General features: G+C 38.3%; 1 protein-coding gene across 1 annotated transcript in view; it reads right to left on the reverse strand.

Moving 5' to 3' along the window:
• Positions 1-13,010, reverse strand: part of LOC139143494 (von Willebrand factor D and EGF domain-containing protein-like) — a 57,466-nt gene that overhangs the window by 24,297 nt on the left and 20,159 nt on the right. The window lies entirely within an intron of this gene.

The raw sequence follows: 13,010 nt of genomic DNA on the forward strand, positions 1-13,010 counted from the left end.
TTTTCCGAAGAGTGCCGACCATGCATACTTCGGTAGTTTCCGGATTTTCGCTACTTTTAAGCGAAAGTATGTTCGGCAAAGTTCGTGTTGTTGTGTCTTGTTGTGCTGAGAACAATTGGCGTGCTGGCGAAAACTGGTAAGTTTTGAGCTTCGGGGAGGTGACTTTTACCATTTTAAAAATTCCTCTCACCTTTTTATGAATATATAATGAGCGCGTTTGAACCAAATTTGAAAGTCTTTTATCGATACTGTCAAATTTTATTCAATGGTTTACTATCAGTCATACCGTCTTTTACACGTTCGTCAGGGAAGGACATGTTTATGAAACTGCTGGCGTGTTATGTTTTGATTGGCGTGAAGCAGTGTTTCTGCCCTGAGAGCTCACAAAGTAACTCTTGTTGCTACGCGACTGGCAGAACGATGCCATCTCGTCGTATTTTTCGCATAATCTCGTGCAATTATCAACCACAAACAAAGTCTCCAAAATGTTTAACACCTTTTGAAGCTCATTTTAATATGAAAAGGCAATAGTCTACCGAGACGACCATGGAACAAAAGCCATGCCGCGTTGCTAGTCTGTTTCTACATTTGTCTGTGGATATACTGACTATTTTCCTGTACGCATCCCTCTGCCATATCTTTCTCCAAGCAAACGCAAAAACGAGGTTTGTGCGGTTTGTTTAAATCGACGCACGCAAAGATGAGAAACAACCGTGACTTCAATTAATTAAGTGCAACTGTTAGCCGTGTACACAAATTTTGTACTAGTAACCGTATGTAGTAATGCCATTGCTCATGTTCTACCTCACAACGGAAGCGTTTCCTCAGCTGCGCTCGGCAACTCTAGCACATTTTTGTCGTCGTCCAGCAAAACTAGAAAATGGTTTGTCGTCTTTTTAAATTTTCTCCATATAAGAGTCACGTTGTGTGGATGGTCTTCCGCAATGATTATTTTAATTAATTATGGTGTTGAAGGAAGGCTAAGGTTAGGCTAAATCTCGTCTAACATCACTTGAACAAGAATTCAACTGTTTCTGTCAGACATTAAAATAGCACAGCAGTCATAAGACCATAAACATTCCGTTGCACACAACCGTGATTGTCTCCTTCTTTCAATACATGCAGTGGAATTCTTGTGTTAGGTACGGCAACCTCGGAATGCACCGGAGGCGAGTAGGCAGCAGTCGTACTATTTACACAACGAGATAAAAAATGATAAATGTTGTTTACTATTGGACTGTATCAACGCATAGATTAGGGGTACACTAATAAATAAAATATTTTCTGCTTAATCGGTCGCTAGATTGACCGATGCTCCTAATAAAAATTGCAAAACGTCATACTTATTATATGTTTATAGAAGAACAATACATGCTAAAGACTAACAAACAAACAAGTGTTCTTCATTATTTTGCATCAATAATTACTTTACAGTTCCAGTAATGCACACATCAAAAAAACTTTGCTAAATACATTATACACTGGTTTCTCTTCAGTTATTTCTCGAAGAGTGACAAACGATAAACACTCTTGTTGTCGACAAATTAAAGTTTCGCATTATCCTGATGACCGCCGAGTTTCTTGGTGCTCTTTTCAAAAGCGCACACTGGCAGGAACCATTGTAACTCAACTCCAATCAGTTATAATGACCAGCTTCTGTTCACGGCGACAGGATGTTGTCGTCTTATGAGGCAATAAAACTATTTTCCAGCGGCTCGACCTCATCGATTGACAACTAGACCTTACAGAACATTTGTCCGGTGCCGCAAGAAACTTGTTAAACTCAGAGCTCGACCCGTGGGTATTTACACAATAAAAGTAACATGATTGGAACTAATTTGGGATAATTGGATGGTGAAGTGATGTCGATTTGTAATGTCATCTGCTTTTCTTTTTATATTACACATTTGTTTTTATGAGTAATTAGTAATATTGAAACATTCAGCTATATGGCACCTAGCACTTTTGAGAAATTTTAAAAATAAGAAAACCCAATTATCACAAATTAGTTCCAATCGTGTTAAGTAGAGATTGACCGTGCCCTCACACTGTTCGATTAAGTGCAAAGGACGTAGTCACTCTTCAGGACTCGGACTGTTTCTAAAATGCTGAAATATACCGACTCACTCTCGCCGTACTTTGATTTTGTCTCCCCATACTCTAGGCTAAATCCAAGCAAATATTGATTCCATGGCCAGGAACTTTATGGCAGACATCTTCTCAGAAACAGCTCTATCAACTGTCACAGAAGTTTCAACTAACTGTCACGCTATGTAGGGTTTCGAACACCAGTCTATCAACTGTGAGCTTTATCAATTTTTAGATCATTTGTCACATGATTTTCGGCTTCATACATCAACAGAATCCCATGTTTGTTAATATGACTGTATAATGTGGCTAAACACATCGTTTGGGTCGCTCCTTTCGCGAGACTGCTTTTTATTCTAACTATCGTTTGCGACGCATGTGACAGTTATGTCCTTATGAACCAGCTGATTTAGGGGATTAGGAAAAAGGCGTTGCCATGGACGAAATAGAAAACTAATGCATATCATCTCTTTTCGAAAATGCTTGTTTCAATCACAGAGAAACATGGACAGAGTGGCAACACTTGCATGCCTTTTGTTCCATGGTCGTCTCGGTAGACTATTGGCTTTTCATATTAAAATGAGCTTCAAAGGTGTTAAACTTTTTGGAGGCTTTGTTTGTGGTTGATAATAACACGAGATTAAGCGAAAAATACGACGAGATGGCATCGTACTGCCAGTCGCGTAGCAACCATAGTTACTTTGTGAGCTCTCAGGCCAGAAACACTGCTTCACGCCAATCAAAACATAACACGCCAGCAGTTTCATAAACATGTCCTTCCTTTACGCACGTGTAAAAGACGGTATGACTGACCGTAAACCATTGAGTAAAACCAGACAGTATCGATAAAAGACTTTCAAATTTGGTTCAAACACACTCATTATATATTCATAAAAATATGAGAGGAATTTTTAAAACGGTAAAACTCATTTTCCTGAAGCTCAAAACACTCCCGTTTTCGCCAGCACGTCAATTCTGCTCAGCACCACACGACAACAACAACACAAACTTTGCCGAACATACTTTCGCTTAACAATTGGCGAAAATCCGAAAATTACCGAAGGATTCATGGTCGGCACTCTTCGGAAAAGAGAGGCGAGAGCAACCTGAGGCGAGGCGAACATGGATGGGTTACGTAACCACTTCACGCCTTAAACAATACTCGTTGCCACTCCATTAATCTTTCTCTATGTTTCAATGCAGTTTCAAATCTAACTGTGTTCTTTCTGCTTTTATTTCAGTGTTACATATCAAACGCATATTTTCTTTTTGTCATTGTAATGAAAACACTAAAATGCGTCTGTCGCAGCGGTAGCTTACTAGTAGCCGCAGCTCTTGCCGTATTTCCTCACGAAACATCGGGTATGGATGTGTAATGACGAGTTTTTTCATCATTTCCTGTGCACAAATATCACACTAAGACATGATACAGTACCCTATTCCTGCTTTGGCGTAACACTCGTTGCGCAACACTTTTTGTTGGACCTGTTTTGACAGTCCTAGTTGTCCACTGATCAATTTCATAGCGATGACAACATCACTGTTAACATTTGTCTAAGGCAGTATACATTGCTATTGTGTTCAGGTCATGGTGACATCGCTGGCTGTCACAATTGACTGCCGATAGGCTGCACGTAGTTCAAAATTTGACGGAGTTTATATGTGAAGCGAAGGGACTTTATCCACGGCTTTGTCTTTTCTTTACATTCGAGAACTAACTGTAGGTATCACATTTCCTAAAAAGAGGAAGTTTTGTCCTGCTTAGATTCAGTTGAAAAGGATCAAAATATAAGCTCGGTACCCGGAAATAGCAAATTCAATATTCACTCCGCTATTAGCATTCCGGTTCGCAATGCAATAACAGTCACTGTGTCTCGGTACATACCACTTAAATTTGATCTTTAACACACTACCACCTCGGAATGTGACCGCGATGAGAACTAAGTTATTGTACAATTTGTACACAGAGATTAGGCAATGATGTATCACTGCGATCAGATCACCACAACTACGATTAATTGTTTTACGAATCTAAGGTGCCTCTCATTACATGTAGAACTTGTCTCAAAACTGAATATTTTTAAAAAAACTTCATGCAACGCTCTTTGTGATCAAGAATTACAGTCACAAGTCACCAGCCAAGAGTCGATACAGAGAAACAAATGGTCTAAAGAAAGTTTTACAACACAAATTACTTATTACTTCAATTACAAAGTATGAGATATTATTTCTATGTACGGCCCTAAGAATCAGAAGTTTCGCGATTGTTTCCCTATTTTGAACGGTGGCGCCCCGGAAGTGTGTTATCTTTTCCGATGCCTTTTTCGATACCTTTCCACATGAAGCAAGTCGCGGACAGGTGCACTTTAATTCGCCGTACGCTCACTCAGTTTAAGACAAGCCTGTACCACTTGACTCTGTTTGTAAGAGTGTCAATCATGGGCGTTTGGTCTTCGGAATTTGATCCAAGCAAGCCATTGAAATGCACACTTCTCCGAAAAAAGTAACCCTTTTGTCAAATTCCGGGAGATACGCGCTTGAGTTCAAGGTCAACTTTCGACCCTGATAGTACAACAACATACTTAACGGAGGTTCTTAGAAGTCAAGGTCACTTTAGTGCTGTTCGCGAAATTAACGAAAAAGCATAACAAATCAAGCAAACTAAAGATACAAATCAAGCAAAACGAGAAACATGTACCATAAACGTTTGAGTACTTAGAAATCAATATCAAGAGCAATAAATCAAAGCTTAACATTATGTCCCATTACTGTATTGTATACCACTAATATGAAAACAAACTCTTACATCATTCTCCAGCTGTATGTTTGATATATATGAGACAGACAGAGAGGCAGAGAGACAGACAGACAGACAGACAGACAGACAGACAGACAGAGGTGGATGCTATGAAACTCACCCATTCGGTGGAAGCGAATTTGCTCCACTATCGCCAAGCGGGGATGATTCTACCGAAAGCAGAATAAATAATATAGGAACTGCGAGCTCAAGATGTACTTGACGCAGCAGCATTATTTCGAAGCTTGTTCTGCACTTTGTCCAAAGTGGTTAGTGGATTCCACCCCAACCTTTACCGATACACGCAATGTGAATCACCACAAAAGAAAATATGATATGTTTTTATTCTAGTCTACCTAGACAAGGGGCGATTTATTATCAACAAGTGCTTTGACAGATTACAAAGACAGAAGTCTGTGATTGGCTGAATCAGTGAAGAGAGGGCTTAGTGGTACCTCTCTAGGTATACATACTCTAAATATATCGAAGAACCCGGGCACATTAACAAGGGATATGCTGGTCGTTTCCCCATTCCTGTGATGCTGTGACTTTTATTTACCACGATGAGTCAGTCTCCAACTGCTTTAAGTACATCGCTCATAGAATTGTGAACAGCAAAACTATAATAATATACCTGAAGAGCCCGTGACTGTGCCTTCGCTGTAAATATTCTAACATGGTTTGTTATTAATATGACAACAATAGCTCATTTGGTCGCTCGGTCATGATACAATTGTCGTCCGAATTTAATTTAGCGTCTTATCGAGGCTCGTAAATGTTCATGCTTTACACTGCGCACGCGCAATATACGATACAGTCTTCAAACAGTCCCGGCTGTGTTCAGGTGTCACGTATCTCGGCAGTTCGTTTAATTACAGTGTATGCAGGATAAGGGTGTCATACAAGTGCCGTACAAATGAGATGCCTTAGCTCACAAGTTGTGAATGCACCCCTTACTACCATGTCTCATTGAACTGGTGTTAGAACCTAATCAGGTGCACTTGAAGAAATTGATAGAAATGTATTTGTAACTACGGCCCAGGCGCATGGTGTTGTAACTGTAGCTTTACAATGCTTAACAATTGTCACCAAATGTGTTCATTCTGTACTATCGCCAACCGTTCGCAAGCATCGCCTTCCCATAATTATCCCGAATATCAGCGCAGGTCGTCATGGCTCCAGTGTTTCATTCTCAGAAATATTTTTATGTACTTCTGCTGGAAGTAAGACCATCACTTTATGATGACATCCATCATTGATAGTTGAAAACAACATTCAGGGATCAGCATCATAAAAGTCAAGTACATAATTGACTTAATTGTCTTCCCCGCTGCGTCATTGCTAGTCCCTATGTAAAATGGTAAGGCGGAAGCCTTATTGATTGGGCTCTGTCCATCTGTCTGTCTATACCCAGATATGCAAGGAGCATTTTCATTAAAAGTAGGCAAATGCACATCCATTTATTTCATCGTACGATCCAGCATGGCTGCAATGCGCCCATTTGATACCATTTGACGTCCAGAGCACACGGACAACTTGGAATACACTACAACATACACATGTATTTCAATTGTTGGCATTATACCATCAAATATAGGCGCCGGGTGGACATTTTGATATTCACGTCTATTACTCCTACGTTTCTGAACTGATACCAATACGAAGACATTGTAATGCGATATTTGCGTGCGTGTAAACTTGCTCCAATATAAGTATGGCCCCCTTGCGACCAGTTTGTCAAGATTTTGTCCGTTTATGAACCATAAAATTCTAGTATAACTTTGCGTACGTTTGTGTCGTGGTGCAATCCAACTTAGCCGATGGGCAGCCATTCTGTTATGATATTACGTGTCTGGAACCATTAGTCTCAAATATCTGAGACTCTAAGATCGATTTCGATCAATCTGGTTTTGAGGACAATCACAGACAAATAGTGTAGACAGACTGGAATCACGGCATGCCTTTTGTTCCATGGTCGTCTCGGTAGACTATTGGCTTTTCATATTAAAATGAGCTTCAAAGGTGTTAAACTTTTTGGAGGTTTTGTTGTGGTTGATAATTGCACGAGATTATACGAAAAATACGACGAGATGGCATCGTACCTTTTAGCAACCATAGTTACTTTGTAAGTTCTCAGGCCAGAAACACTGCTTCACGCCAATCAAAACATAACACGCCAACATTTCATAAACATGTCCTTCCTTTACGCACGTGTAAAAGACGGTATGACTGACCGTAAACCATTGAGTAAAACCAGACAGTATCGATAACAGACTTTCAAATTTGGTTCAAACACACTCATTATATATTCATAAAATATGAGAGGAATTTTTAAAACGGTAAAACTGACTTTCCTGAAGCTCAAAACACTCCCGTTTTCGCTAGCACATCAATTCAGCTCAGCACCACACGACAACAACAACACAAACTTTGCCGAACATACTTTCGCTTAACACTCGGCGAAAATCCGAAAATTACCGAAGGATGCATGGTCGGCACTCTTCGGAAAAGAGACGCGAGAGCAACCTGGGGCGAGGCGAACATGGATAGGTTACGTAACCGTTTCACGCCTTAAACAATACCCGTTGTGACTCTGTCTATGTTTCTCTGTGGGACAATGTACTATGACGTACACATGCATGTCAATTTGCGTTGCAAAATGGTCAGTGTACTATGACATACTCGCATGTCGTGTTGTAGCCTTATTCACTCCAACTAAATGTTCTCCACCTCACGTGACTGTGCGATGCATTTTGAGTATCTGTATGACGACCAACGACCGCCAACAACCACGATCAACAGATCAAGCAGACATTCGATCCAGCAGGGACTATGTCATTCCAAGACTGGTTTAATTTTGATGGAAAATAACTTTATCGTCACATATCTTTAAAAGAGCACGCTATATCTAGCTTAACATATTAGGTAATAAACACGAAACCGCCAAAATTGATAGTCAAACTACTAGTAACATCAAATTCTATCTCGTTTGAGTTCGGTAATATTGTCACCGAGTCTTCAAACTAAGAGTACCATTCAAGCTCGTTTGCCGTACTTATTGTCTCTAAGTTGCTTTTCGTGCCAGTAAACTGTTACCTGACACTCAGAAACCTCGGAATACGTTTTATTTGCAAATTTCGAGATTTAATTGACAAATGCCGTCTATCCGCAACAATACACCAGCATGCAGCTGCCGGTTTCGGCCTGGCTGACGATTACCCCATCAGTTATATAGCTACTTAATATACGACACTACTTGTTGTAATTCGGTAAAATTCTCGATCGGATTCGAAAGCATGTCCACATAGACAGATACATGAGTGACGACAGAGCGTGTGCTTTTGATGAATCATATATTGGCGATTATAATTATTAAACTGGATGAAACAGGAAAACCCAATAAAAAGACTAAGGCCAAATTAACCAGATATGAACTGACAATGCTCACGTGTATCAGTAAATATTGCAGTTGTCTGTAAATTTAAACTTTGGCCCATATGTTTGCAACTTCATTGAAAGTGATGTGATCAACATCATGAACAATATTCACCAAAGATTAATTCAAAGATCAGTTAGGTATATACATATGTAATTAGCTGAAATAAAAATCCTAAATTTCTTTGACTGCTGGAATAGTATACTATTACCACTTTATGTAGTAAGTGTAATTGACTTTGGTCAAGTCCTTTAAGCTATATATGCCAAACTGCGTAAGGTCATTAGATGTACAATTTATAAATTAGTAGGCAGGAAAATGCAAAATATCTTTCACTTATACAACATTATTGTCTCATCAATATACATAGCAAGTTTCGTAAATTTTTAAGGGCCCTTCAAGTCTTACATCCCCAATCGAGAAAGTTCGTTAAATGTAAAAAATTAGTAATTAGCTGAAGTGAAAAAGCTAATTAACTTTCAATATTGTTTAACAAAGTATCATCAATGTACATAACAAGTTTCGCCAACTTTAATCAAGATATTTTTAATTCAGGTGTAAATCACTGATTAAGAAAGTTCATAAAATATGCAAGTATTGAACTGGCTCAAGTAAAAATGCTTAATGACTTTCATTCATGTTGTATCATAGTATCTTCCATATGTGTAGCACTTTTCGTCAATTTTGGTCAAGTCAATCTAGATATATGATCCTAATTAGGAAAGTCCATCAAATATGCAAATCAGGAATTGCCTAGTGTAAAAATGCCAATTGACTTTCGATATTGTTGTAATCTAGTATCTTCAATGTACATAGAATATTTCACCAACTTTGATCGAGATAATCCAGGTACAATTGTATATATACCTAATTAAGAAAGTTCATAAAATATGCAAAGTAGGAATTGGTCAAAGTAAAAATGCTTAATGACTTGCAACAAGTAGCATCGTAGTATCTTCGATGTACATAGCACGTTTCGTCAACTTTGGTCAAGTCAATCAGGATATGCAACCCTAATTAGTAAAGTTCGTTTCATTACATATGCAAAATAGGAATTGACTATCTTTCAATAATGTTGTATTATATTATTTTAAATTTACAAAGCAAGTTTTTTTCAACTTATTCAAGTCAATCAAGATAAGATCTAATTCTGTGCAGCCGTTCTCATTGTATGTCTGTTTTTTCTAAAATCATTCATTATGCAAATAAGCATGAAATATGCCACACCTGCGAAAAACTAATCATTATTGCCATTCTCAAACAGAATCTCTGTATCAGATTTGACTCTGATCGGATGAGCCGTTTTTGAGATATCGGGCCTACAGACAGACAGACACACAGACATCGCTGCGACATTTGCTCACGTGTGTGAACACGTGAGCTAAAAATGTTTTCCAGGTAACCCGGCCTACCCTAGACATTTTTTACGCATTTTAAAACATTGCGAGTACATTCTCTCAATATGACAGTCTTTTTTCCATCTCAGCCAATAACAATGAAAAAAAATACCTCCGACCAAACTACCCTGATTTTCAGAGGAATATTACCGGAAACAGATTTTTTGGCCTAACTTGTGTCAAGCAAAACGGCTAGCGAGGGAAACTTGCACGGCTGTGTACATAGAACTGTGTATTAACGGCAAAAATCAAAGTTAATTATTTTTTCTTTGTTGTGTTGAATACTGCCACGATGAGTATCAATGTCGTCCTCAAAAATTTATGTTTGGTGGTATTATTGACACGATAAGTTTACTGAAGACCAGCTATCGGATACCGTAATAGGAAATAGTCGTACTGATGACAATGGCAAAATCGCAGCTTCTTATTGGGAATTACTAACCCTGATGTAAGGCTTGACGGTACCACCTAAGGTTAATTCCAACAATAGAGTGCCGGTGTTTCATCAAGGGAGAAAGTGACTGTTTCCGCATTCCAGAGATGGCATGAATAACTATTGGACAATACGAAATGTTTGAAAATTGTGCAATAACAAATGAATTATACCTGCAGCTGTAATTTACAATGCTGACACAGTTCTCATATACCACACTACAAAAGTACACGGTCCAAATGAAGACTAAAGGGTAAAACAAGGTAATGGTATAACAATAGCCATCATAATAACATGGTCATCAAACTGGGGTCGCTTGTAACTATATCACCGTTCTTCCCGAGTCCCTATCATCTGCATGGTCTTCGTCTGTGCATGCGCAGTGTTGCTTTCAAGCTCATCGTGTATAGACGGTGCTGTCAGTGGCTACCAGTCGCTTGGCTTTTCCCGGCATTATTGCTTACGTACTGCCGTGTTTGAGCACTGTCATTCTTTGTTGAAAACCACATTTGCAATGTAAGAAGCTGTTTAATAATGGTCTAATGAAATGTTTTGTTCAAAGAGACGTGAGGAATGTTTGTCTAATACTATCTAGCATGTGTTTTAGTGCTGAATAAACTAAACTTACTTATTATTTCCGTCAGTTACAAATGAAACGTTTACAGATCACGTGACTCTAATGGGGAATCTTTGGCACTGTAGGAAGAAAGCAATCGTTTAATGTATATAGAGACATGGAAGATAGATATTTCATTCAACATGCTCCTCTGTATATAATGCTAAATATACAGTGTTATCGGAATAATAGTGTGATCTTTAATACCCCTGCAACAATTAAAGATACATCTTGTTAAAACGTGGCTGCAGCGTTTAGCATTAAACTGGTTGGTCTTCAATATTTCATATTAATACCCTTTGAGCAGTAAATAACTTGAAGCCATACTTTTATTACATTACATACAGTGTCGTGGGGAAAGTTATCAAAACGACATAAATTGAAACTGTTTAAAGACACTATAAACGAAACAGTGGAAAACAATTCACTGGAAAGAAAATGACATATCCGATTTTGTCTCTGAATCATCTATTTCAATAATTTTTGGCAATGTTAATAATTTTATCTTTTAATCAAATACCCTAAAAGTCACCCTTTTGTAATCATTTTGACAACAAAGTAATCTTCGTCTTGTCAATTTTACAATGCATCCGCATGAAAACACTCTGGTGTACCACTAAGAGTATGTGGAAAAGATAACGAAATGCGTACCAAATAACCAAATAAATCCAATAATATGTACCAACGTGGATAGGTTCAAGAACCAATGTAAATAGGAAAAAACGTACTGACCTAAATTTACGGGTCAACGAAAGCTTCGTGTGTATTATAAATTTGCTCTATGAAGCCAGAGACAATTTTCAATCGGGGCTAACATTTTTAAACCAGTTAGCTATATTCATGGGAACAAAATCTATAGAAAGTCATTTCCTGACATTAAATGACTTCTGCGATTATTGTGGTGATTTTATGTAGGAGGAAATACAAATTGTTTGTATAACTTTTTGAACTTGACTTTGTTCAGACGCGTATGGATTTGGAGCCCCTCCATAAGACGTCGCTGACCCACAATCATGTTGTTTTATATAATTATGTTGTTTTATAGCATGGTTAGAGCAGCGACTAAAATGACGGTTTTTTAACAAAACGAAGGTAATTTGAAGAAGACTATATCTACGCAATTCGATTGCCAACAACGGATCTGCGTTTTCTTTGCAACTCTTCACACTTTTGCTCCTGAAGATCGACTGGATCGATGTAAGCCTCGTTCTGATGAGTGACGCCCTCTACCTTCATGCTGATACGGTTGTCAATAACTTCATATATCTTGGCCGGTGACTGTGTCTGTATGCTGACATCTTCACTCTCATCAACGTTTTCATATGCTTCTTCATTTGCCGTGCCACCTGGACATTCTTTGTCATTGTATTGATGAGATTTGGCCCTTTTCAAATGGCCTTCGAGTTTATACTTGTGCTTCTAAAAGAAAAAACGAAAGACGATGAAAAAACACCAAACAATTATATAAATCAACGTTTACATATGATTCAATCATACAAAACATTATGATGTCTTCTAAGGGAAGTACAGTCTTTGATGCAAAGTGGAGAGCGGTATAAGAACAATTATATTGTCGAGTATACAGTTTATCCGAGCATGAATTCAAAATGTTCGTGGACATCTGTCTACTTCGATATGCATGCATGCATGCATGCACATGCATGCATGCATGCATGCATGCATGCATGCATGCATGTATGTATGTATGTATGTATGTATGTATGTATGTATGTATGTATGTATGTATGTATGTATGTATGTATGTATGTATGTATGTATGCATGCATGCATGCATGTATCAGTGTCTGAGTGACGGATACATGCAAACCCACTAGAATAACAGAAAATATACTTACCTCTCTTCTACGCAGTATGTAGAAAACAAAACCTGCACAGAAACAGAAAAGTTTTGCCTCCTTTTAAGAATTTTACATATAATATGAAGATGTTCACTACATTCTTGTATCGTAGGACAAAAAAAATTATCAATTTTTGATGTGCTAGCTCTGTCGACATGGATTGATAAATAATGAAGGTAGCTTTAGCACTATTACGAAGCATTTTTGTGTGTCTCCTTCTAAGCTGCTCTATGTGCGGTAAACACGTTTTGCCGTCACTCAAACTACCTTGTCGTCTATCGATCTTATTTATGAGGTCACAGCTGCGGCTATCATATCATTTCAAGAACCTTTTTTTTGTGTACCTGGGAGTCGCTTTAAAGATGCTCCCCTGTGCTGTATGTC

This window comes from Ptychodera flava, chromosome 1 (genome assembly GCF_041260155.1).
Source record: "Ptychodera flava strain L36383 chromosome 1, AS_Pfla_20210202, whole genome shotgun sequence".
Lineage (NCBI taxonomy): Eukaryota > Metazoa > Hemichordata > Enteropneusta > Ptychoderidae > Ptychodera > Ptychodera flava.